Source organism: Schistocerca americana, chromosome 1 (assembly GCF_021461395.2).
Source record: "Schistocerca americana isolate TAMUIC-IGC-003095 chromosome 1, iqSchAmer2.1, whole genome shotgun sequence".
Lineage (NCBI taxonomy): Eukaryota > Metazoa > Arthropoda > Insecta > Orthoptera > Acrididae > Schistocerca > Schistocerca americana.
The window spans coordinates 1,197,300,609-1,197,326,728 of record NC_060119.1 but is presented as its reverse complement, the minus strand read 5'-3'; positions in this window follow the sequence as shown (position 1 = coordinate 1,197,326,728).

Here is a 26,120-nt window from a genome sequence, read left to right as displayed (position 1 = left end):
CACACACACACACACACACACACACACACTCAAACACATGGAGAAAGAGAGAGAGAGAGAAATAAAAAGGAGAGAAGGTGAACGATATACACTGAAGAGCCAAAGAAATTGTATAGGCATGCGCATTCCAATACAGAGATATGTAAACAGGCAGAACACGGCGCTGCGGTAGGCAACGCCTATATAAGACAAAAAGTGTCTGGTGCAGATGTTAGATCGGTCACCACTACTACAATGGTAGGATATCAAGATTTAAGTATGACTGAACAAGGTGTTACAGTCGGCACACGAGCAATGGGACACAGCATCTCCGAGGTAGCGATGAGTGGGCATTTTCCCGTACGACCATTTCACGAGTGTACCGTGAATATCAGGAATCCGGTAAAACAGCAAAACTCCGACATCGCTGCGGCCGGAAAAAGATACTACAAGAACGGGACCAACGACGACTGAATAGAATTGTTCATAGTGACAGAAGTCCAACCGTTCCGCAAACTGCAGCAGATTTCAATGGTGGGCCATCAAGAAGTGTCAGCGACCGAACTACACTCCTGGAAATGGAAATAAGAACACATTGACACCGGTGTGTCAGACCCACCATACTTGCTCCGGACACTGCGAGAGGGCTGTACAAGCAATGATCACACGCACGGCACAGCGGACACACCAGGAACCGCGGTGTTGGCCGTCGAATGGCGCTAGCTGCGCAGCATTTGTGCACTGCCGCCGTCAGTGTCAGCCAGTTTGCCGTGGCATACGGAGCTCCATCGCAGTCTTTAACACTGGTAGCATGCCGCGACAGCGTGGACGTGAACCGTATGTGCAGTTGACGGACTTTGAGCGAGGGCGTATAGTGGGCATGCGGGAGACCGGGTGGACGTACCGCCGAATTGCTCAACACGTGGGGCCTGAGGTCTCCACAGTACATCGATGTTGTCGCCAGTGGTCGGTGGAAGGTGCACGTGCCCGTCGACCTGGGACCGGACCGCAGCGACGCACGGATGCACGCCAAGACCGTAGGATCCTACGCAGTGCCGTAGGGGACCGCACCGCCACTTCCCAGCAAATTAGGGACACTGTTGCTCCTGGGGTGTCGGCGAGGACCATTCGCAACCGTCTCCATGAAGCTGGGCTACGGTCCCGCACACCGTTAGGCCGTCTTCCGCTCACGCCCCAACATCGTGCAGCCCGCCTCCAGTGGTGTCGCGACAGGCGTGAATGGAGGGACGAATGGAGACGTGTCGTCTTCAGCGATGAGAGTCGCTTCTGCTTTGGTGCCAATGATGGTCGTATGCGTGTTTGGCGCCGTGCAGGTGAGCGCCACAATCAGGACTGCATACGACCGAGGCACACAGGGCCAACACCCGGCATCATGGTGTGGGGAGCGATCTCCTACACTGGCCGTACACCACTGGTGACCGTCGAGGGGACACTGAATAGTGCACGGTACATCCAAACCGTCATCGAACCCATCGTTCTACCATTCCTAGACCGGCAAGGGAACTTGCTGTTCCAACAGGACAGTGCACGTCCGCATGTATCCCGTGCCACCCAACGTGCTCTAGAAGGTGTAAGTCAACTACCCTGGCCAGCAAGATCTCCGGATCTGTCCCCCATTGAGCATGTTTGGGACTGGATGAAGCGTCGTCTCACGTGGTCTGCACGTCCAGCACGAACGCTGGTCCAACTGAGGCGCCAGGTGGAAATGGCATGGCAAGCCGTTCCACAGGACTACATCCAGCATCTCTACGATCGTCTCCATGGGAGAATAGCAGCCTGCATTGCTGCGAAAGGTGGATATACACTGTACTAGTGCCGACATTGTGCATGCTCTGTTGCCTGTGTCTATGTGCCTGTGGTTCTGTCAGTGTGATCATGTGATGTATCTGACCCCAGGAATGTGTCAATAAAGTTTCCCCTTCCTGGGACAATGAATTCACGGTGTTCTTATTTCAATTTCCAGGAGTGTATTCTACGAAACATTATCGATAAGGGCTTTTGTAGCCGAAGGCCCACTCGTCTTTGCTTGATGACTGCACGACATTAAAGCTTTACGCCTCGCCTTGGCCCCTTAACACCGACATTGCATTGTTGATGACTGGAAACCTGTTGCCTGGGCGGACGAATCTCGTTTCAAATTGTATCGAGCGGACGGAGGTGTACGGGTATGGAGAACAATGGACCCTGCATATCAGCAGAGGACCGTTCAAGCTGGTGGAGGCTCTGTAATGGTGTGGGACGGGTGCATTGGAGTGATATGGGACCCCTTATATAACTAGATGCGACTCTGACAGGTGACATTGACATATGCATCCTGTTTGATTACCTGCATCCATTCTTGTTCACTGTGCATTACGACTGACTTGGGCAATTCCAACACGAAAATGAACACTCCACAGGTCCAGAATTTCTACAGAGTGGTGCCAGGAACACTGTTCTTAGATTAAACACTTCCGTTGGCCACCAAACTCCACAGACGTGAAGATTATTGAGCATATCTGGGATGTATTGCAACGTGTTGTTCCAGAAGTGATCTCCTCCCGCTCGTACTCTTACGGAGTTTTGGAGAGCCCCGCAGGATTCATAGTGCCAATTCCCTCCAGCACTACTTCAGATAATAGTCGAATAGATGCTACGTCGTGTTGCGACATTTCTGCGTGCTCGTGGGATCCCTACACGACATCTGGCAGACGTACTATTTCATTTGGCTCTTCAGTTATATCGTAAACAACATCTTAACCCATCTGTTCTGAATACCGTATGACATGTAGTCCTGATGCAACAGCCCTGTTCTTCGTTGGGTCTTCGTCACAATAAGATTACAATATGTAGAAGTTGTGAGTATGTAGAGATCCAGTACTACCAAAAGATAGGAAGAGCTGGTAGAAATCGTTTATTCAGTCGAAAGAGTGTTTTATATAACGTAAGGTTTTTGAACCCATTTACAAGCTGCCCTCTACTAGTCATCCCAGCTCCGAAGTAAGTTATTCTTGAATATGTTGAAGATGTTCTGATTATCCATTTATAATTTTAATAAGAATATTGTGTCGTTTTAGTATTTGATAATACACTACGTGATCAAAAGTATCCGGACACCCCAAAAACATACGTTTTTCATATTAGGTGCATTGAACTGCCACCTACTGCCAGGTACTCCATATTAGCGACCTCAGTACGCATTAGACATCGTGAGAGAGCAAAATGGGGCGCTACGCAGAACTCACGGTCTTCGAACGTGGTCATGTTATTGGGTGTCACTTGTGTCATACGTCTGTACGCGAGATTTCCACACTCCTAAACATCAGTAGAACAACTGTTTCCGATGTGATAGTGAAGTGGAAACGCGAAGGGACGCGTACAGCACAAAAGCGTACAGGCAGACCTCGTCTGTTGACTGACAGAGACCGCCGACAGTTGAAGAGGGTCATAATGTTTAATAGCCAGACATCTATCCAGACCATCACACAGGAACTCCAAACTGCATCAGGTTTCACTACAGGTACTATGACAGTTAGGCTGGAGGTGAGAAAACTTGGATTTAACGGTCGAGCGACTGCCCATAAGCCACACACACACCGGTAAATGCCAAATGACGCCTTCCTTGGTGTAAGGAGCGTAAACATTGGACGATTGAACAATGGAAAAACGTTGTGTGGAGTGACGAATCGCGGTACACCATATGGCGATCCGATGGTAGTAAAATTTGGAGGTGATGGTGTTATGGTGTGGTCGTGTTTTTCGTGGAGGGGGCTTGCAACCCTTGTTTTGCGTTACACTATCACAGCACAGGCCCACGTTGATATTTTAAGCTCCTTCTTGCTTCCAATGTTGAAGAGCAATTCGGTGGTTGCGGTTGCATCTTTCAACACTATCAAGCACCTGTTTAAAATGCACGGCCTGTGGCGGAGTGGTTACACGACAATAACATCACTGTTATGGAATGGCCTGCAGAGAACCCTGACCTGAATCCTATAGAACTCCTGTGCGATGTTTTGGAATGCCGACTTGGTGCGAAGCCTCACCGACCGACATCGATACCTCTCCTCAGTGTAGCACTCCGTGAAAAATGGGCTGCCAGTCCTAACGAAACCTTCCAGCACCTGACTGAACGTATGCCTGCAAGAGTGGACGCTGTCATCAAGGCTAAGGGTGGGCCAACACTATACTGAATTCCAGCATTACCGATGGAGGGCGTCATGAATTTGTGAGACCTTCTTCAGCTAGGTGTCTGGATACTTTTGATCACATAGTGTACTTATTGTTTACCTTTATACCTACTTTACATGTTTCTTCAGTCTTCCTTCGTCTGTATCGGGATCCACTCGTGATGAAGAAACTTCCTTCAAGGACTATGGGAATTATCATTACCTTAAATCTATGGCCTGATAGTCTTCTTTCGGTTCGAATACGAGTATACCTATGGAAGAAAAGCATTGTGCATCATGTATTGGGGAAGCGTGAATGTTTAGTAGTGTGAGTATTCGTATTGTAACTATTCGTCTGTTGCAACCACGAAAAGCGTAAAAGGATGCAGGCCGATAATTAGATGAAAAAGTGTGCAAGAGTAGATACAACCGCAAGCAATCTGATTCCTGTAAGAGATCAATTGTTGTTAACACGGCGCATATATTTGATCCTAATCACATTCCTCTACTTCGTAGCTTAGATAGCGAACTGTACGTTAAGCGATGAGGTTCATTTCTGTACACACATAAAAGACTCAGTAATCCGAATTTTATCCCGTTCTCTGAAAAAATCCTAAAAATTTAACGAAATGCGTTTTGGTCACCTCGGTTACTTGAAGTTGTAATGCCAAGGCTTTATAATTTGAATTCAAGGCTCCTACATTCTCTATAAGCCACCACTTCTGAAACTACCATTGGTTGGTTGGTTTTTGGGGGTTGAAGGGACCAGACCACAAAGGCCAGCGTCCCTTGAAACCGCCATTGGAGCCTCCATACCTCTGTGCTTCCCAGTACAGGCACAAGATCACCTCACCTATGTTTCTCCGACCTATGTTCTCAGTCTGCCGTCTGCTTTCGTACTGCCCGTATTTCTTGAAAATGTGAAACACCATGAGTACTAGAAGAACCAAATGACCTTCAATTAATGCAAAGAAGCTTGTTATTGAGATAGTGGAGTGTAGAATTTCGAAAAACAGTGTAGTAAAACAATCCGCTGTCTATGTTGGCGATTATTTTCAAAAACAAAGATTGTGGTCACCGGGAGAGTCTCAGGTACTGGAGGAAAATGGTCACTTCAGTGTAAATTTTTGTCGTCTTGAGGAGTGCTTGCTCAAGCTCATGAATTAGTTCAGAGCAGAAAACGTTCCCCTGGGTCTTTCATGTTGAAGGACAAGTCCAAGTCTCTCGTGGTTGTATTCCGCAAGTCGGGAGTGGCTCTGAAATTTTTAAAAAAGTCACGCTGCTCCGCGGATGGTGTCAGAGCAGACAGTGTCCTTTGTATTGAATGTGGTAGTGAACTAAAATAACTTTCGGATGGCTGCGATCCACGCAACATATTAACACAGATCGCATTCAAGTACGAAACGTGGTATGTAGGAAAACTGAGCACAGGCAGAATAAGTGTTCTTTTAGCACGTTAGAAGAACAAATGTCAGTAGTCGAAACCACTCATAGTAGGGAAACCTGCGAAGCCATGTTAAGGGAATAAGATCACTACCCACAACTGTTTTGCTCAAACAGTCATGGATGACGACAGAATTCTTTAATGAACGTCTGAGCTTATTTAACAGTGATATGAACAAGAAGAAACGGGAACTTTTACTGTTTTTGGGATACTGCACCGTATATAATATCTACATCTGCATGGATACTCTGCAAATCACATTTAAGTGCCTGGCAGAGGGTTCATCGAACCATCTTCACAATTCTCTGTTATTCCAATCTCGTATAGTGCGCGGAAAGAACGAACACCTATATCTTTCCGTACGTGCTCTGATTTCCCTTATTTTATCGTGATGATTGTTTGTAGGTCGGAGTTCACAAAATATTTTCGCGTTCGGAGGAGAAAGTTGGTGATTGGAATTTCGTGAGAAGAGTATTGGTTAAAAACAGTCTTTGTTGCAATTCCGGTTTTTTATTTTTCAACGACGCGTTTCGCCTTATTTAGGCATCTTCAGGTAACTTTTACTCGCTCCTGTGAACGGGAACGCGTTATGCAAATCGTGGTGCCTCTCACGTCCATCTAGAAAAGATAACCTGAAGATGCCTAAATAAGGCGAAACGCATCGTTGAAAAGTGAAAAACTAAAATTGCAACCAAGACTGTTTTTAACCAATACTGTTAAGCACTGGTTTGCTGTATGCCACATATGGATTGGAAGAATTTCGTGAGAAGATTCTGTCGCCACGAAAGACGCCTTTATTTCAATGATATCTAGCCCAAATCCTGTGTCATTTCAGTGACACTCTCTCCCATATTACGCGATAATACAAAACGTGCTGCATTTCTTTGAACTTTATCGATGTACTCCGTCAGTCCTATCTGGTAAGGATCCCACACCGCGCAGCAGTATTCTAAAAGAGGACGGACAAGCGTAGTGTAGGCAGTCTCCTTAGCAGATCTATTATATTTTCTAAGTGACCTGCCAATACAACGCAGTCTTTGGTTAGCCTGCCCCACAACATTTTATGTGTGTTCCTTATAGTTTAAATTGTTCACAGTTGTAATTCCTACGTATCTACATGAATTTACGGCATTTAGATTTGACTGATTTATAGTGTAACCAAGGTCTAACGGATTCCTTTTAGCACTCATGTGGATGACCCCACACTTTTCATTACATATGCACAATTGACAACTTTCGCACCATTCAGATATCTTTTCTAAATCGTTTTTCAACTTGTTTTGATCTTCTGATGATGTTATTAGTCAGTAAACGACAGAGTCATCTGCTCAGATTGACTCCCAAATCGTTTATAAGGCACAGCAAATAGCCTATAACACCACCTTGGGGAACGCCAGAAATCACTCTTGTTTTACTCGATCAGTTGCCGTCAGTTACTTTGAACTGTGACCTGCCTGACAGGAAATCAGAAATCGAATCACATAACCGAGGCGATATTCCACAAGCACGCAGTTTCGCTATAAGCCGTTTGTGTGGTACAACCCATTACCATTAGATAATGTAAGGTTTCTTCTCACCCAACACGACATGAGATTGCAACCATTGGACTATGCCACACAGCGAAATTTAAAAAGTCTCTACCGCACATAAATTGTAATAAATAAAGGTGAGAAGGCATTACAGCTGTGATTGATACGACCTGCAAGAATGTCAGTCCCACCACTCTTTATAAACGCTTCAGAAAGTGCGGTTTGTAAGGCAAAGATATGAAGCGGAAAGGCTGTCAGAGTTTCGAGAACTAACGAATTCAGTCCCTCCACACTAAGGGTGAGAACTTCTACCCAGTTGCGGTGAGTTAACTTTTGCCGAGTTTGTTCATGTTGACTGTAACATTGGCGTTCATAGTGTTTTACCCGATACTGAGCTATCGGCCTGTTGGGATGAGGACAAGGAGGGTAACGAAGAAAAACCGCCCACTCCAGTTACATGGGTGAGGTAAGATCATCTGATCGTAGCATACTATTCTACGCCCTCGGAATGGAAACGAATGATGATTTCTAATCAGTTCTCATCAAGACCGAATATTCGTTGGACGATGCTAGACGCAAGTCGTCCTCTCAAACGAAAATCACCGACGATTTTTTTTTTTTACAATGTTGTGTAACGGTTTCCTTCGTATGTGCGTACAACATGTATATTTACTTGTATTATTATGCACCTTATTAAAACATATATGTACTACAATTTACTTTAAGTTAAACTCTCATTTATTAGATTTTTTTCCTCCGTCATTCTGGATTATTTGAACACCTATTAATTTAAACTCTCGGTCATTTCAAGATTTTCTTTCTTTTATCGAGAGTAGAGTGTACATATTTTTTGATAAATCCTTCAGTGGAATCACGTTTTCGGTACCTGTCCGCGGTACCCTTGCACACTGAAGCCAGGACATGCAGTATATTTTTAAATCGATGCCATTGAAGATCATTGGTTGAATGAAATATTAAACTGTTCTATGTTCTAGCAAAACTCCTTATTATGCCTGTTTCACTTCGTTGACATTGTAGAGCCTAGCTCCGTCGACCTCCTAAACTTACTACTTCTTTTAAACAATCATGTTCGATTTTGACGTTTTGCAGCGGATAATTCCATTTTTGCTTGACATTATTTTATTATATTATTTTTGTACTTTAGTTTTACAAAAAAAGGAACAAAGAACTGAAAGGTATTGGCGTTTGTGCTGTTATGATTATTTAATGTGCCTCGCGGACGTTGAACTGAAGTGAAATCAAGTAGTGCATCAACATTTACATTCTCTTCATTTCGTGCGACATCATCTTGCCGTGAATAACTACAAGTAAGTTTCAACAACGAAGTATTCTGGAAGCCCCTAGTTTTGGAAAATGTGATTTCCTTAAATGAATATTCCGCTGACAGAACATCTATCTGAACAAGGTCAATGTCTACAGCATGTTGCAGCCACGCACGTTGCTGTTTACAGACTTCCAGCTCCTCAACTGAAATGGATAAAAATGTGATTTACATTGATCTGTACTTAGTTCTTTTAAATATAGTAGCTGTGTGATAGAGAAACAAATGGTCTGTTAAGCTCGTTTTGTAAGTCTCCGCAACACAACTAAATAAACTACATTCACAACACTGCAGAAAGAGTAACGTTTCTCATATATTCCTGTCTAAATAAAAAATCCTTTCACTTATTTTTATGTAAGTTACGCATGAAAACATCTTATTTGAAACATCTTGTGTTTATCACAGTAGATAGTGTTAACAACTAAGGTACTAGACGCTTTCTCCAATCCATACAATTCCTACCTGCGTGGGCAGCTCAGTTAACGCTAAGAATGAAGCGAGCAGGCATGAGAGGCAGGATTCATCTTTACCATACCGTATATGACCTCAACTATCCTATTTTGCAATAGACACAGAAGTCTCCTCTCTACAGCACCTAAGCCTCCTATCGCTTACATGTGTTACTTAGGAACGGATAGACGCCGCGCCTCCAGGCAAACTGGCCTGGACAGACGGGGCACATCGCCTGGGGCAACGGACCGAAGGATAAAGTGCTGATGTTGTACCACAGCGCATGTCGAACACCAGTAATATTCTATCCAACTTCTATAAAATGCGACATCGAGTGATATAAAATTAAACCGAGTACTTTTGCGAGAAAGCGAAAACAAGTGAGCGGGCCGCTGCCTGTCGTGACAGAAAAATAATTAACGTGTAGGTTGGTTGGACTGTTATTACATTCGCTCGCCCAGTCGTAAGCAATTTCAAAGAAGAATATGATGACAAAGTAATTGTTTTATATCATGCCTATTTTCGTGGTACTCTGCCGTTCATTACAGCATAATTAAACGATGCGATGCTTTGAAGTTACGCCTGTAGATCTAGTTCGAAACGGCAGACGTCTCACTGCGTAAGCCGTGACTACGGAGAATTCATTAATCGTACTGGCACGACTTGGGCATTGACGGAAAAACATACCACCTACAAATTGTTTGTTTCAGCTGGTCAGTATGACGAAGAGAGGCTACAACAAGTGGAAGCAAGAGCCTTAATAAAAGAACGGAATGGAGAAACTGGATTTAGTGAAGTATGTAGAATATATACACTCCTGGAAATTGAAATAAGAACACCGTGAATTCATTGTCCCAGGAAGGGGAAACTTTATTGACACATTCCTGGGGTCAGATACATCACATGATCACACTGACAGAACCACAGGCACATAGACACAGGCAACAGAGCATGCACAATGTCGGCGCTGGTACAGTGTATATCCACCTTTCGCAGCAATGCAGGTTGCTGTTCTCCCATGGAGACGATCGTAGAGATGCTGGATGTAGTCCTGTGGAACGGCTTGCCATGCCATTTCCACCTGGCGCCTCAGCTGGACCAGCGTTCGTGCTGGACGTGCAGACCGCGTGAGACGACGCTTCATCCAGTCCCAAACATGCTCAATGGGGGACAGATCCCTCCGGCTGGCCAGGGTAGTTGACTTACACCTTCTAGAGCACGTTGGGTGGCACGGGATACATGCGGACGTGCATTGTCCTGTTGGAACAGCAAGTTCCCTTGCCGGTCTAGGAATGGTAGAACGATGGGTTCGATGACGGTTTGGATGTACCGCGCACTATTCAGTGTCCCCTCGACGATCACCAGTGGTGTACGGCCAGTGTAGGAGATCGCTCCCCACACCATGATGCCGGGTGTTGGCCCCGTGTTCCTCGGTCGTATGCAGTCCTGATTGTGGCGCTCACCTGCACGGCGCCAAACACGCATACGACCATCATTGGCACCAAGGCAGAAGCGACTCTCATCGCTGAAGACGACACGTCTCCATTCGTCCCTCCATTCACGCCTGTCGCGACACTACTGGAGGCGGGCTGCACGATGTTGGGGCGTGAGCGGAAGAAGGCCTAACGGTGTGCGGGACCGTAGCCCAGCTTCATGGAGACGGTTGCGAATGGTCCTCGCCGATACCCCAGGAGCAACAGTGTCCCTAATTTGCTGGGAAGTGGCGGTGCGGTCCCCTACGGCACTGCGTAGGATCCTACGGTCTTGGCGTGCATCCGTGCGTCGCTGCGGTCCGGTCCCAGGTCGACGGGCACGTGCACCTTCCGCCGACCACTGGCGACAACATCGATGTACTGTGGAGACCTCACGCCCCACGTGTTGAGCAATTCGGCGGTACGTCCACCCGGCCTCCCGCATGCCCACTATACGCCCTCGCTCAAAGTCCGTCAACTGCACATACGGTTCACGTCCACGCTGTCGCGGCATGCTACCAGCGTTAAAGACTGCGATGGAGCTCCGTTTGCCACGGCAAACTGGCTGACACTGACGGCGGCGGTGCACAAATGCTGCGCAGCTAGCGCCATTCGACGGCCAACACCGCGGTTCCTGGTGTGTCCGCTGTGCCGTGCGTGTGATCATTGCTTGTACAGCCCTCTCGCAGTGTCCGGAGCAAGTATGGTGGGTCTGACACACCGGTGTCAATGTGTTCTTTTTTCCATTTCCAGGAGTGTATAATGTATCAAAGTTTACACTGCATCATCGTTTTAAGGGTTTAGATAAAACATCAAAACTTGGAGAATTTAATCGTATGACCGTAGAGACAGAAGAATAATTAGAATAGCAGGAAATTTATTCAGTCAGGTTTAAGTAGTTCTAAATTCTAGGGGACTGATGACCTCAGATGTTAAGTCCCAAGGTGCTCAGAGCCATTTGAACCATTATTTTACTACTGAATTAAGAAACCTTGCCTACCAGTTTGCTGAGAAGTATTATCTACCGCATCGCTCCAACAAAGAAAAAAATACGGACGATCAAAAATTAAAATACAGGACTATCAAAGATTATCCCGCTTTGTCCTTGCGAGTTCCCGAAGCAATATCGATGGCACGAGGGAAGGGGTTTAATAAAGAGCGTGTTAATGAGTTTTTGATAAATATGAGGAAATACCAGACGAATATAACTAAACTGCTGACCAAATATATAGCGTGGATGAAAGTGCATTATCCTCAGTTCATAAAACGTCTAAAGTAATTGCCCGATAAGGCAAACATCAAGTGGGAGCAATCACAAACGGGGAAAGGGATCTTACAACGCCAAGTATATGCGCAATGAATGCAGCAGTCGATTTCATACCTCAAATGCTAGTATTTAATGGCAGCAGGATGCACTATGTCTTTAGAAGGGAAGCTCTACCAAACATAGCATTTATATGCTCGGAAAGTGAATGGATAAGGTCAGAACCATTTGTCCGATGGCTAGAACATTTCATTGCATGTACAAAGGTAGTAAAACGTTAGCACAAACAAATTTTGCTTTTAGTGCATGGACATAGCACATACACTCAAAATTTAGCGGCAAACAGATGGCTCATGATTATAACCATGGTATCATTTCCTGTTCACACAACTCGTCGTCTACAGCCATTGGACAGGTCGTTTCTTAAAACACTAAAAACTGCTGCAACCAAGCTACATTTTCGTGGCTACGTTAAATCCTGGCAGTGTAAAAAAATAAGCTAACACCGCAGAACTCTTGGGTAATGCATAACGCAGATTATTTTGTATGGACATAGCGCTAAGCGGTTTTAAGGCAACAGGCTTGTGATCATTAATACAGATGTCCTTAAAGGAGAGTACTCTGTAGCTACTACTGTACATATTGTTGATCAGTCAGACCAAGAATCGGCTAATGGAACTGAAGTAACAACGCGAAAATATGGAATGCCGCCGAACGTTGCAACATCACTCAATCGTTAGTCTGGACCTCCTACAGTGTACCAAAAATGTGTACCCAAAACAATATTGCAACAGTAGCTGAAATTATCAGTCAACAAATAAAGCACTCCTATCCCTTGTATAGCACCAATTATCAAGAAAAATTCGAAACGACTCAACCGACAATTGTGTTAACATCAAATTCTTAAAAGAAGGAAATAGATGCCAGAGTAAAGGGAAATAAAACGAGGAAACTCTGCATAAACCCATAAGAAGAGACAGATTGATGATTTTAAAAAGAACAACAAAATAAAGGACAGAGTGAACTAGATATTTCAACCGTGCCAGGAAGATCGAGAAGAAGGTGTGATTCAGTCTATCAAATTTAAAGGCTGCGCACATGACCTATGCACTGGCATTGAAAGTAAAATTAAGTAATATTTTATATGAATATTATACGAACGCTTCATACAGGTGAAAAGTATTTAACCCGACAGACTCTGAGAGGTTGTATGGGACATCAAAACAAATATTTTTCCCTAATGTCATTTTTTCCTATGAGGAGTATTTAAACCGGTAGAGGAAGATTTCTCTGGCTGCAAATTAATTAAACCAACAAACAGTTTTCCATTTTTTTTATGACCAAGAGACAACACATTTACACAACCCAATTTCAGTTACTGTGGTTTTTCAAAAATTCCTCCATTGACACGTAAACAAAGGTTACACCGTCGGGTCATGTTCTGTTTGACACGGGCAAAAACCCCATGAGTATCCTGAATTGTTCCTGCTGCTGCTAATATCAGGGCAACCAGATCCTCTTCTAATGCAACAGGAGTTGCGTAAACAAGGTTGTGCATGTCTCCCCACACGAAAAAGTCCAGAGGGGACATATCTGGGGGTCGAGCAGGCCATGGAACAGGACCATCTCTGCCAATCCACGTTCCTGGGAAGTGTCGGTCCAGGAATCGACGCATACGACGACTGAAATGTGCCGGCGCCCCGTCATGTTGGAACCACATGCGTTGCTTGTAGGGAGCTGGACGTCTTCCAGCTATTCTGGCGATGCTTTGGCGAGAAAATTGCAACACTGCCTGCCATTTAATGGCCTAGATAGCAGATACGGCCCAATTAAACAGTCCCCAACAACACCGACCCACACATTAACGAAGAACCGCACATGATGAGCGGTAGTAAGTGTGGCATGTGAGTTATCTTCACTCCAAACATGCAAATTGGGCATGTTGAAGATTCCATCATGCACGAACGTTGCTTCATCGTTAAACAACACAGAGGATGGAAATGTAGGATGCATTTCACAGTGTCCCAGGTACCACTGCGAAAACTGCGCTCTGAGTCGATAATCAACCGGTTCCAGGTTGTGCACACGCTGTAAGTGAAATGGACGTCACAATTGCTCTCGAAGGACTGTTCTTACATTCGTCTGATTCGTCCCCATGTTACGTGCAATTGCACGAGTGCTGACTGAAGGATCTCGCTCCACATGCTGCAAGACAGCTTCCAATAGCAGCGTTCTTACCGTACGACGGCATCCCTGCCCAGGTAATCTGCTAAGTGACCCGGTCTGACGCAGTCGTTGGGACACAGCAGCAAAGGTCGTATGATGCGGGATACGTCGATTAGGATATTGTTGTTGATAAACCCGCTGTGCAGCTCGTCCGTGGTGGTGCGCTACGTAGTACGCACCAACCATATCAGTGTAATCGATCCAGATGTATCGCTCCATTAGTAAACAGAGACAGTGTACTACTACACTGGTAGACAGCAGTTGCCTACAACTGAAGAACGTAATTCGCCCTCTAACAACTAAAAATCGCAATACGGCCTCTAACAACTGAAGAGCGTAATACGACCTCCACCTGCCGTGCGGGATTAGTCGAGCTGTCTAACGCGCTGCAGTCCTGGACTGTGCGGCTGGTCCCGGCGGAGGTTCGAATCCTCCCTCGGGTATGGGTGTGTGTGTTTGTCCTTAGGATAATTTAGGTTAAGTAGTGTGTAAGCTTAGGGACTGATGACCTTTGCAGTTAAGTCCGATAAGATTTGACACATATCTATCTGAACGACCTCCACCGGTTTAAATAATCATCATAGGAAGAAAAGGCATTAGGGAAAAATATTTGTTTTGATGTCCTCTACAACCTCCCAGAGTTTGTCTGTTTAAACACTTTTCACCCTGTATAACTGATTCGCTTCGGTGAGGAACGCATCTGCTACCTTCAATGCCGATGCACAATTATGTTCAACCTATCGCAGGAGTCTCAAAATAGCGAGTATGGAGGACGTGGATGGGGACTGTGGATAGGTGAGAGTGAACTAGCACTCCTGAAAGAAAGGATATTGCGGAGACATGGCTTAGCCACAGCCTGGGGGATGTTTCCAGCATGAGATGCTTTTGTATTTGTGTGGAAGCTGGTTGATAGGTTAAAAAATAAAGATTCAGTGTACGCGAAAGAAATTGTTTTATTTGAATTACCTTATTAAATAGAGTAATTCTCCCTTATGGAGCAGGACTTGGACAACCTTAAATTAATTAGTTTCTCAGTTGTTTCGCTGCCAATACGTGACTCTCAACGTCAGCACCCAAGCCTTTCTTCTCCTATCCTTCACTGCAGCAATTCTTTCTGATACACAAGCTGTCCGTGGCTACAAATTTTCTCTGTTTATTTGATTACAGTGATGTTCGACATCGTGAATTTTCTTATGGGTTTTACGCTTTGGCAAGACCTGCCATTCTGTAGATACGACCAGGGTTTATTTGGACACTTGTGACCAAAGGCTCATTAGTGCCCAACTCGTATGCCCATTTACAATTCTAGGCTTGGAATCTTACCAATCTGACATGAGTGTCCCGAATATGGCCCACGGTGCGACAGAAAGTACACAAGGTCTTTGATGGGCAGTAAATCCTTACTTTTAAGTCTCCCTTTCACAGAAGGTAGGATGATATAAGCCCTTTGAGCTGCTCATTTGTCCCATTCCTGTTGCAAAAGTTCACGATTTTTTATTTCTATAGTATTTCGGCTCTTTGTGCCAGAAATGTTTTCCCAATGCAGAAATGAAATGAAATGATACTATGACCGGGAAATCCCATCTGGGGTTGACGGCTGCCTGGTGCAAATCTATTTGGTACCACTTCTACAAGTTTTCTCAGCCCTCTGCCTTGCAGGTAAGTCAGTATGACAAAGCTCCACGTTAACGAATAAACTGTTGGCCAGTGTAGTACCGAATGCTCTAATATAGCGTTTTCAAATCCAAGAGCCGCGGTCCACTTATGGCCGTGGGTAGCGTTGGGCCAGACAAGATAAAAATTGTCGAGAGATTCAGGGATTTCGCTTGACAGCTGTCAAGGTCAGGGAATACAGAATTAAACAAGAGTGGAAATGCCTTATCGCTGTCTTATACCACTCACAAGGGGAAGGTCGATTCTGTCGTATCGAAATGGACCCCTTTTTTGGCAGAAACAGTAGGTTAAAAGAAGCTGCAAAGACGGACTGCCAGTATTCTTTAATTACCAGAGTCGTGTGCCATCAGGCGGAGTAAGGTGCAACCTCCTACACTCCCACAGACCACGCTGCATGGCCGTTTCCTCATGGTGTAAACTCATTCAGAGGCACAATCCGATCGTAATTTGTCGAGATGGTAGTTTCTCGAACACAGCTGATCACAAACGACTCACTTGAATTTAGCTTGTAAAACCGTGATACAAGAAGAAGGAAGGACGATTGGTGTTTTTCGTCGCGTCCACTCCAAAGATTGCCAGCTTGTGTGACCGTGCGGTTCTAGGCACGTCACTCTGGAACCGCGCGACCGCTACGGTCGCAGGTTAGAATCATGCCTCGGGCATGGATGTGTGTGATGTCCTTAGGTTAGGTTGGTTTAAGTAATTCTAAGTTCTAGCTGACTGATGACCTCAGATGTTAAGTCCTATAGTGCTCAGAGCCATTTGAACCATTTGAACACCTAAGATTATGAGAGATGGAGCTTTGTTCGGTTTTCTTACTACTGAAGGGGAAGGAAGCAACCATCATGGCATTTGCATGGAGTGACCTGGGTGACGACAGAAAGCCGATGTGTGCATGGCCGACCTGAGAACTTAACCTGTATCTCTCGAATGCGATTTGAGTCCGTTAGCCGCTACACCACTTCGCTTAGCTCCGTGGAGATATTGATGAATTACTATTCACTGAGACTCGTGCTGGGCGAGCGAGAAACTACTTTTGTGAATAAGTCTTTGACACATTACTTAAAAAAATAAGTCCAGGAATGCATTGAATGTACACAGTGATTTGAGGCTAAAATTAACCACTTTTGTTAAATACATCGAGTCTCTCATGGGTGACAAACAATAGCAAGAATCCCATTGCATTATTTTTGACAGTGAGCACTCAATTTTGAGCTTAAAGCTGTAAGCTCAAAATTGAGTGCTCACTGTCAAAAAGAATGCAATGGGTTTCTTGTTATTGTTTGTCACCCATGAGAGACCTGATATATATATATATATATATATATATATATATATATATATATATATATATATAGGGTGGTCCATTGATAGCGACCGGGCCAAATATCTCACGAAATAAGCGTCAAATGAAAACACTACAAAGAACGAAACTTGTCTAGCTTGAAGGAGGAAACCAGATGCCACTATGGATGGCCCGCAACGGAAATCAACTGCGTTTACTAAAATACGAACCCCCATTTTTTATTATGTATTCGTGAAATACGTAAATATAAATGTTTTAGTTGGATCACTTTTTTCGCTTTGTGATAGATGGTGCTGTAGTAGTCACAAACATATGGCTCACAATTTTAGACGAACAGTTGGTTACAGGTAGATTTTTTAAATAAAATACAGAACGTAGGTACGTTTGAACATTTTATTTCGGTTGTTCCAGTGTGATACATGTACCTTTGTGAACTTATCATTTCTGAGAACGCATGCTGTTACAGCGTGATTACCTGTAAATAGCACATTAATGCAATAAATGCTCAAAATGATGTCCGTCAACCTCAATGCATTTGGCATCACGTGTAACGATATTCCTCTCAACAGCGAGTAGTTCGCCTTCCGTAATGTTCGGACATGCATTGACAATGCTCTGACGCGTGTTGTCGGGCGTTGTCGGTGGATTACGATAGCAAATACCCTTCAACTTTTTCCACAGAAAGAAATCCGGGGACGTCAGATCCGCTGAACGTGCGGGCCGTGGTATGGGGCTTCGACGACCAATCCACCTGTCATGAAATATGTTATTCAATACCGCTTCAACCACACGCGAGCTATGTGCCGGACATCCATCATATTGGAAGTACATCGCCATTCTGTCATGCAGTGAAACATCTAGTAGTAACATTGGTAGAACATTACGTAGGAAATCAGCATACATTGCACCATTTAGACTGTCATCGATAAAATGGGTTCAAATGGTTCAAATGGCTCTGAGCACTATGGGACTTAACTTCTGAGGTCACCAATCCCCTAGAACTTAGAACTACTTAAACCTAACCAACCTAAGGACATCACTCACATCCATGCTCGAGGCAGGTTTCGAACCTGCGATCATAGCGGTCGCGCGGATCCAGACTGTAGCACCTAGAGCCGCTCTGCCACCCCGGCCGGCGATAAAATGGGGGCCAATTATCCTTCCTCCCATAATGCCGCACCATACATTAACCCGCCAAGGTCGCTGATTTTCCCCTTGTCGCACCCATCGTGGGTTCTCCGTTGCCCAATAGTGCGTATTATGCCGGTTTGCGATACCGCTGTTGGTGAATGACGCTTTGTCTCTAAATAGAACGCGTGCAAAAAATCTGTCATCGTCCCGTAATTTCTCTTGTGCCCAGTGGCAGAACTGTATACGACGTTCAAAGCTGTCGCCATGCAATTCCTGGTGCATATAAATATGGTACTGGTGCAAGCATTCTCAACACCGAAGTTTTTGAGAGTCCAGAGTCTCGCGCAATTTGTCTGCTACTGATGTGCGGATTAGCCGCGACAGCAGCTAAAACACCTACTTGGGAATCATAATTTGTTGCAGGTCGTGGTTGACGTTTCACATGTGGCTGAATACTTACTGTTTCCTTAAATATCGTAACTATCCGGCGAACGGTCCGGACACTTGCATGATATCGTCCACGATACCGAGCAACATACATAGTACACGCTCGTTAGGCATTTTGATCACAATAGCCATACATCAACACGTTATCGACCATTTCCGCAATTGGCAAACGGTCCATTTTAATACGAGTAATGTATCACGAAACAAATACCGTCCGCACTGGCGGAATGTTACGTGATACGACGTACTTACACGTTTGTGTCTATTACAGTGTCATCTATCACAAAGCGAAAAAAGTGGTCCAACTAAAACATTCATATTTCTTTACGTACTACACGAATATGTAATAAAAATGGGGGTTGCTATTTTAAAAAAACGCAGTTGATAACCTTTTGACCTGTGGCAGCCGCGCGGGATCAGCCGAGCGGTCTAGGGCGCTGCAGTCATAGACTGTGCGGCTGGTCCCAGCGGAGGTTCGAGTCCTCCCTCGGGCATGTGTGTGTGTGTGTGTGTGTGTGTGTGTGTGTTTGTCCTTAGGATAATTTAGTGTTTAGGATAATTTAGCGTGTAAGCTTAGGGACTGATTACCTTAGCAGTTAAGTCCCATAAGATTTCCCACACATCTGAACATTTTTTAAGTATGGCAGCACCATCTAGCGGTCCAACCATAGCGCCATCTGGTTCCCCCCTTCAAGCTAGACGAGTTTCGCTCTTGGCAGTTTTTTCGTTTGATGCTTATATTTGGCCCGTTCACTATCAATGGACCACCCTATATATATATATATATATATATATATATATGTGTGTGTGTGTGTGTGTGTGTGTGTGTGTGTGTGTGTTTACTTTTTGGAGTTATATTTAGTTACTGGGCCTCTACGCTTTTTTTCCAAAACCGTCTCTGACCTATAACTTAATTTAACATATTATGCAAAAATGTATATATGCAGGCTGAAGCGACGAATGACAATTTGTACCAAGGCCGGGATTTGATCAAATTTGTAGCTTCACTCTGAATACATACATTTTAGAGTAATATGTTAAATTGAGACGTGAAAAGGTCTGCTACGGTCGCAGGTTCGAATCCTGCCTCGGGCATGGATGTGTGTGATGTTCTTAGGTTAGTTAGGTTTAAGTAGTTCTAAGTTCTAGGGGACTGATGACCACAGATGTTAAGTCCCATAGTGCTCCGAGCCATTTGAACAATTTTTGAAAAGGTCTCTGGAACTATTTAGCTCCATTTCATTATGGAATAAAGGATCGAAGCACACCCACTACAGCAGATGGACACCGAGATACACTGCAGGTCGAAAAAATTACTGAGAACGAAAGAACTATCAGAATGGTACGAAAATCGGCAGATGTAATGTTGTTCCCTGAGTGGGCAAGTCAATATCGCGTTCGTCCACCTATAGCCCAAATATAAGCAGTTATTCGGCTTGGCGTTATGAGAGAGAGTTGTACCTTCTGAGTGATATCGTGCAAAAGTTTAGTTCAGTTAATGCCTTTTTTTTTAATAATCAGTCTTCTGACTGGGTTGATGCGAGTCGCCACAAATTCGTCTTCTGTGCCACCCTCTTCATTTCACAGCAGCACTTGCAACATACGTCCTGGAAAGTATTCCAGTCTCTGTCTTTCTCTACAGATTTTGCCCTCAACAGCTCTCTCTAGTACCATGGACGTTATTCCCCGATGTCTTAACAGATATCCTGTCATCCTGTCCCTTTCCTTGTTACTGTTTTCCATATATTCCTTTCCTCTCCGATTCTGCACTGGACCTCCTCATACTTTACCTTATCCACCCACCTAATTTTGAACACTAGTCTGTAGCACCACATCTTAAATGGTTCGATTCTGTTCTGTTCTGGTTTTCCCACAGTCGTTTTTTCGCTAAAATACAATGCTGCGCTCCAGACGTGCATTCTCAATAATTTCTTCCTCAATGTAAGGTCTATGTCTGATGCTAGCTGCCTTCACTTGGCCAGAAATTCCCTTTTTGCCAGTGCAACATATCCTCCTTGCTCCGCCCCTTATTGGTTTTTTCCTGCGTAGTTAGTAGAATTCCATAACTTCATCTACTTCGTGATCATCATTTCTGATGTTAAGTTTCTCGCTGTTCTCATTTCTGCTCATTTCTTTCGTCTTTCTTCGACTTCCTTTAGAGCACTTGCCCGCGAAAGGCAAAGGCCCCGAGCTCAAGTCTCGGTCCGGTACACAGTTTTAATCTGCCAGGAAGTTTCATATCAGCGCACACTCCGCTGCAGAGTGAAAATCTCTTTCTGGGAACCATGTAATTCTTCTTCCCTTTCACTCAGGATAGCAATGTCATCAGCGCATGTATCACTGATATTATTTAACCTTGTATTTTAATTCTACTCCTGAACCTTTCTTTTATTTCCATCATTGCTTCTTCGATATTCATATTGAACAATAGGGACTGAAGACTACATGCCTGTTTTACACCCGTCTTAATCGGAGCACTTCGGTTTTGGTCATCCACTTTTATTATTCCCTCTTGGCTCTTGTACATAAAGTATGTTACCCGTCCCTCCCTATAGCTTACCCCTATTTTTCTCAGAATTTCGAACATCTTGCACCGACTGACGTTGTCAAACGCCTTTTCCAGGTCGACAAAACCTATAAATGTGTCTTGCTCCCATTATCAACTGCAATGACTTACCTTGTGCCTTTACATTTCCTAAAGCCAAACTGATCGTCATGTAACACATACTCAATTTTCTGTTCCATTCTTCCGTATATTATTCTCGCCAGTAACTTGGTTGCATGAGCTGTTAAGCTGATTGTGAGATCATTCTCGCACTTGTCTGCTCCTGCAGACTTCGGAATTGCGTAATTGATATTTTTACGAAAGCCAGATAGTATGCCGACAGACTCATAAATTCTCCACACGAACGAGAGTAATCTTTTTGTTGCCACTTCCCCCTTTGAATTTAGAAATTCTGATGGACTATTACCTATCCCTTCTGCCTTAATTGATCTTACGCCCCTCAAAGTTCTCTTAAATTCTCATTCTAATACTGGATCCCCTATCTCTTCTAAATCGATCCCTGTTTATTCTTCTGTCACATCAGACAAATCTTCCCCTTCCTAGAGGCCTTCAGTGTACTCTTTCCACCAATCCTCTTCCTCCTCTGCATTTAACATTGGAACATCCGTTGCACTCTTAATGTTACCACCCTTGCTATTAAGTTCATTGAAGGTTATTTTGATTTTATTTTATGCTGAGCCAGTCCTTCCGACAGTCATTTCTTTTTCGATTTTTTCACATTTTTCATACAACTATTTCGTTTTAACTTCGCTGCACTTCCTACTCATTTTATTCCTCAGCGACTTGCATTTCTGTATTCCTGAATTTTCCTGAACGTTTTTGTACTTCCTTCCTTCAGCGATCAACTGAAGTATTTCTTCTGTTGTGCATAGTTTGTTCGCAGTTAGCTTCTTTTTACCCATGTTTTTCTTTCTAACTTCTGTGACTGCCGTTTTTAGAGATGTCCATTCCTCTTCAACAGTGCTGCCTACTGAGCTATTCAGTATTGCTGTATCTGCAGCCTTACCGTGCTTCAAGCGTATCTCTTCATTCCATAATGCTGAGGTGCAGTGTTACGTGCAGTGCAATGCTGCGTGCGTGTGATTGCTATTTGTAATTATTATCTCTGGCGCAGTCTCTAACTTATATTTTTCATCATTTGTTTTTATGCTGTTCTGTTGTTTAAATTTCTAGTAAAGAAGTCGTATGAGTTAGGGTGTGTTTTTATGTTGCAATTAAGTAAATACAACTAGTCCCGCAACATTGGTAACCCCGACGTGATTTCCGACGTTTATTAACGTGAAATTCGACGATCACTGAAGTTCCGTATCCTGCCGCGTCGCGTTAAATACGAACATCTGCGTCAGCCGCGTCGTGCGTCATCCGTGTTCCATTCCGCCGTAACTCACGGTGGCAGAACCACCACTAACTGCAGAAGTGTCTACTGGAGCATAATTATTCGCGTAACATTAAAACGGCCACCATTTTGGCAACAAAATACCGTGCTCTGGTTTGCTCAAGTAAAAAGTCAATTTGTGCTAGCGCACATAACCGCAGACGAAATGAAGTACAGTTATGAAGTTGTTGCACTTAATGAAGATACGGCCGCAGAAGTACAGATATTCTGGCGTCACCACCAATTACTGATCGTTACACAACCATCAAGAACGATCTGATTACCCGGCTCTCGCAGTCCGAGGCGGAGAGATTGGAGAAGATACTCCGCACAGAGGAGCTAGGCGAACGCAGGCCATCGGAGCTACTACGCCGACTGCGTACATTAGCGAGCAAAGCGGTCAGTGACGACATTTTGCGGAATATTTGGCTATCGCGCCTGCCACCCGACTGGCAGAAACTATTGACAGTGTGTGCCGGCGATCTGGATGCACTCGTGCAAACCGCTGATCGCATAGCGGAAATGTATCCATCCGCATGTGTCGCAACAGTTTGCTCACAACCTCGGGCAGATAACACTCTCGCCGCGCTACAAGCACGGGTTTCCGAGCTCAGCGCGCAAGTAGAGCTGCATTACGGGCCCAGAGTACCAGCCGCCGATCTCGTTGCCACCGCTCACCAGGTAAGCGCAGCCGCTCACCTTCGTCAAAAAGAATCTGTTGGTATCATCTACATCTACATACATACTCCGCAATCCACCATACGGTGCGTGGCGGAGGGTACCTCGTACCACAATTAGCATCTTCTCTCCCTGTTCCACTCCCAAACAGAACGACGCAAAAATGACTACCTATATGCCGCTGTACGAGCCCTAATCTCTCTTATCTTTGTGGTCTTTCCGCGAAACGTAAGCTGGCGGCAGTAAAATTGTACTGCAGTCAGCCTCAAATGCTGGTTCTCTAAATTTTCTCAGCAGCGATTCACGAAAAGAACGCCTCCTTGCCTCTAGAGACTCCCACCCGAGTTCCTGAAGCATTTCCGTAACATTCGCGTGATGATCAAACCTACTAACACCAAATCTAGCAGCCCGCCTCTGAATTGCTGCTATGTCCTCCCTCAATCCGACCTGATAGGGATCCCAATCGCTCGAGCAGTACTCAAGAATAGGTCGTATTAGTGTTGTATAAGTGGTCTCCTTTACAGATGAACCACATCTTCCCAAAATTCTACCAATGAACCGAAGACGACTATCCGCCTTCCCCACAACTGCCATTACATGCTTGTCCCACTTCATATCGCTCAGCAATGCTACTCCCAAATATTTAATCGACGTGACTGTGTCAAGCGCTACACTACTAATGGAGTATTCAAACATTACAGGATTCTTTTTCTATTCATCTGCATTAATTTACATTTATCTATATTTAGAGTTAGCTGCCGTTCTTTACACCAATCACAAATCCTGTCCAAGTCATCTTGTATCCTCCTATAGTCACTCAACGACGACACCTTCCCGCACACCACAGCATCATCAGCAAACAGTCGCACATTGCTATCCACCCTATCTAAAAGATCATTTATGTAGATAGAAAACAACAGCGGACCTACCACACTTCCCTGGGGCACTCTAGATGATACCCTCACCTTCGTGAACACTCACCATCGAGGTCAACGTACTGGGTTCTATTAGTTAAGGAGTCTTCGATCCACTCACATATTTGGTTACCAATCCCATATGCTCGTACCTTAGTTAAGAGTCTGCAGTGGGGCACCGAGTCAAACACTTTCCGGTAGTCAAGGAATATGGCATCCGTCTGAAACCCTTAATGCGTGGTTCGCAAGATATCGACGGTATGGTTCCGAGGCGCGCAAGTGTAAACTGACATGTGAACAGGGAAACTCAGCACGAAGTCAGTGATGACAGCCATTCACAGGAACCGTCTACCTCAATTTCCTACACGGTAAACTACTTCTGAAAGCGATAAGGAGTCCACCATCAACCATACTTAATTTATCTTCCCCGAACTTATTTCCGGCTTTATCCGGCTTTCAGTACATATAATGATTTCACCCTCCGTGCTTTGTATTAGCTCTTCGAGCTCTGGTTCTCTTCCACACAGCTACGACAATTTACATCTATAACACCGATTGTTGCCAGGTCTACTTTCCTGTGTGCATTCTGCACTCTTTTAGACTAACGCCCTTTCTGTAGTTTACCGAGACCCTCTATGACAAAAAAAGGGCCAGTCGCCGCCACACATCCCCCGCTACTAGTGCAGCGGCTGTACTGTTTCTCCTGGATGGACTTGGGTTAAAAAAAATACAAACTAAATATTACAATAGATTTTATAAATAATCGGCAAGTACGCCAAAGAAGAAGAGATAGAACTACAATGGATATGTTATTCCATGGACTCTTGAGCTTCTATGCATGAGCTATCTTTCTTTGTCATTCGCTTATCTTATCTGCTTGGATTCGGACCTAAGAGGACGTTCTTGTGTAAAGCTCATCTTGCTGTACCAGCTGATAATGTAAGTTGTACTTAAAACCCGAGAAATATAATGGTTGTTTTGTCAAAAGAATTTTGTGTATGTCGTCAATCTACTGCTAGTTTGATAACTAGACTGCCTTAAGTAGATATGGGCCTTAATAAGGAATTTTAATTGTTAGGCGCCATCTTCGAAAAATCTTTAACATTTTTCTTTTAGCTCAACTACGAGACGTGCCGTCGGTTAGGACAATTAACTTTATTTCAGATCCCACGTGACCGGAGGCAGCTACAAATAATTAAACAATTTCATTTACAGATTTTCTTTATGTAACGAGACAACATCCCAACCAGAAAAGGTCTGGTCACAGGATTCCAGTTCCATTATAGGATTTCATTTGTAGATGCTACTCTTGTTATCTTATATTGGGTAATCGAGACGAAAGCACGATAAGTTACGTATTACAGTAGCGTTCATCGAACAGACTTGGAAAATATTCTCTGGTGCAATAAGCACACGACTTCTCACGAACCTGGAATAATACCTCTGGTGTTGGGAAATAAGAAAAGGACAATTAATTATCGACGATTACGTAACTACCCTGAGAACTGAGCTAGTTACTGAGTGCTTATGCAGGTCGGGCTCAACACTGTTGATAATACTCCTACATTAGTTATTCCTCTTTTATGCTGAGCCATTGCATTAATGTGTGTTACTTTTTTGTATAAGTCACGGCTCATATTTTATTTTATTACATTACAATAATAGTCACAAAACAAATAAAAAATTTTATTTTGTTACATTACACGGATTCGCGTGCGTGTTACTTTTTTGTATAAGTTACGGCTCATATTTTATTTTATTACATTACAATAATAGTCACAAAACAAATAAAAAATTTTATTTTGTTACATTACACGGTCTCGCGTGCGTAGTGGACTCGTCATATATTAAGTGTATCCTGTAAACCCACCATCCTATGGCGCAAGTGGAGCATTCTGCACGAAGCCGACACTACCGTAGAACCCTTGTAGCCTCTATTTCAGACACTGCGCTTGGCTGTGTACAAACTGCAGAAGGTGTACTCCTCCTTCATCTCGCAAGAAAGACTGTCAGTTTTTACCATTTCAGCTAACCGCCAGAAACCACAGAGAATCGCAACCGACCCAAAGCGACTCACATCGTTAGTTGCAACATGAGCCACCACCTGCAGTTGGCAGCACCCTGAGCTCTTCATGGCATCCAGAAGCAGTCTTGCCA